The sequence below is a fragment of the Plasmopara halstedii genome, assembly GCF_900000015.1.
Source record: "Plasmopara halstedii genome assembly, contig: Scaffold_54, whole genome shotgun sequence".
In the NCBI taxonomy this organism is placed as follows: domain Eukaryota; phylum Oomycota; class Peronosporomycetes; order Peronosporales; family Peronosporaceae; genus Plasmopara; species Plasmopara halstedii.
Genome location: NW_020186975.1, coordinates 445,707 through 447,114, shown reverse-complemented (window position 1 = coordinate 447,114; position 1,408 = coordinate 445,707).

Genomic DNA, 1,408 nt, shown 5'->3' with positions numbered 1-1,408 from the left:
CATTTGTGATACCTGGAAAGCGTTCAACAAAGTCACCAAACACCGGAAACGTCTTTAGTCTTCGTAATACCATGTGAAAACCTTCCATTGTGTCATCGGTGAGTAACCGCCGCTGGAAGGCCCGAAGGTGTGCAAAAAATGTCGTAAATATTACCTTGATCGCGGTGAGCGTTGGTGTAGACTGTCTGCCGTCGATTAGGCACCGATTGCGGTTGGACCAAATAAAGTGCAGCGTCACGGCACGGAGGACGTGCCACACATCGCCGACAACATCTTCACAGGCTTGCCAGTCGTCGAATATGCGCATCTTCTTTGCCAGAACAATGTCGAGCCAAGTTGGCCGCGCAACGAAGAATGGAGACACAAGCGGAAGAACCTGCCGCCAGAGGTGCGTTGCGAGGGTGCAGTCGGAGAACAAGTGCTGCCCAGTCTTTATGGCATTGCATCCATTGGAAACGCATTTGCGGATGCCTGAATGCGATGCCTCCAGGAACCAGAAGCGCGACCGGACCGAGAGAAGTCGGAAGGCGAGTCGGAATTGAAGATCGTGGAAGACCAGTAGCATATTCTTGTGCAGGCGCTTACAATGCTGCACATACATCTTGATTTGTGGAGCGTCGACACGCTGCGAGTGTATCTACATCGAGTGCTACTTTATTGGAGACTTAGGCATCCAGACCACCTAAAGAAGCGCGGTCCTAGGGATCGCCGGGACATTGCACTTCCTCATCCCTCTTCTGCCTCCCATATATGGAAGCGGACAACTAGCGCTGGTGCTTGAAGTGTTATAAATAAGTTGTAACGCGTCAAGCCGCTCCACAATTTGCGCTGCCTCTCGATATAGCGTGCTCAGCCACTTCATTTGCACACTTGGTGCTGTTGAAACTAGCGTGTAGCCAATGTGGCGCTGCACGAAGTCACTTTAAGTCGGCCATACCTCACCAGCTCGTCTGAAGTCGGCAAGTGATCGCAAGCCGAAGACGAGCGATATATGCTGACGGAAGCTACGTTGCGGCACACGAATCATGCCGAGACACCGTCGATGGATAATAATCTTCGCCGATCGTCGCGTTATCTCATAGTGCAGCTCCGAGTCTGCATGGCCGTATGTTGCACGCTTTTCCAGAGGCAATTCGCGCCATGTGATCTCCCAGCGAATCCTGAACCACCACGTCCACGTCACTCGCCACCATGATGAAGTCCGACTCCAATTGATCATATTGCCATGCCGAAGCGGAGAGATTGCTAAGAAGTCGAGAGCTTGAACGCCACCGTACAGAGGGAGCACCGACTTCAACACTTCAACGCTTGTTGTGGTCCAGTTGCGCTCGTCCGTAACGATCATCGCTTGTATGAATTGTAGAAGTAGTATGAGTCGCTGTCGCTTGAGCTGCGCTTCGAGACTTGA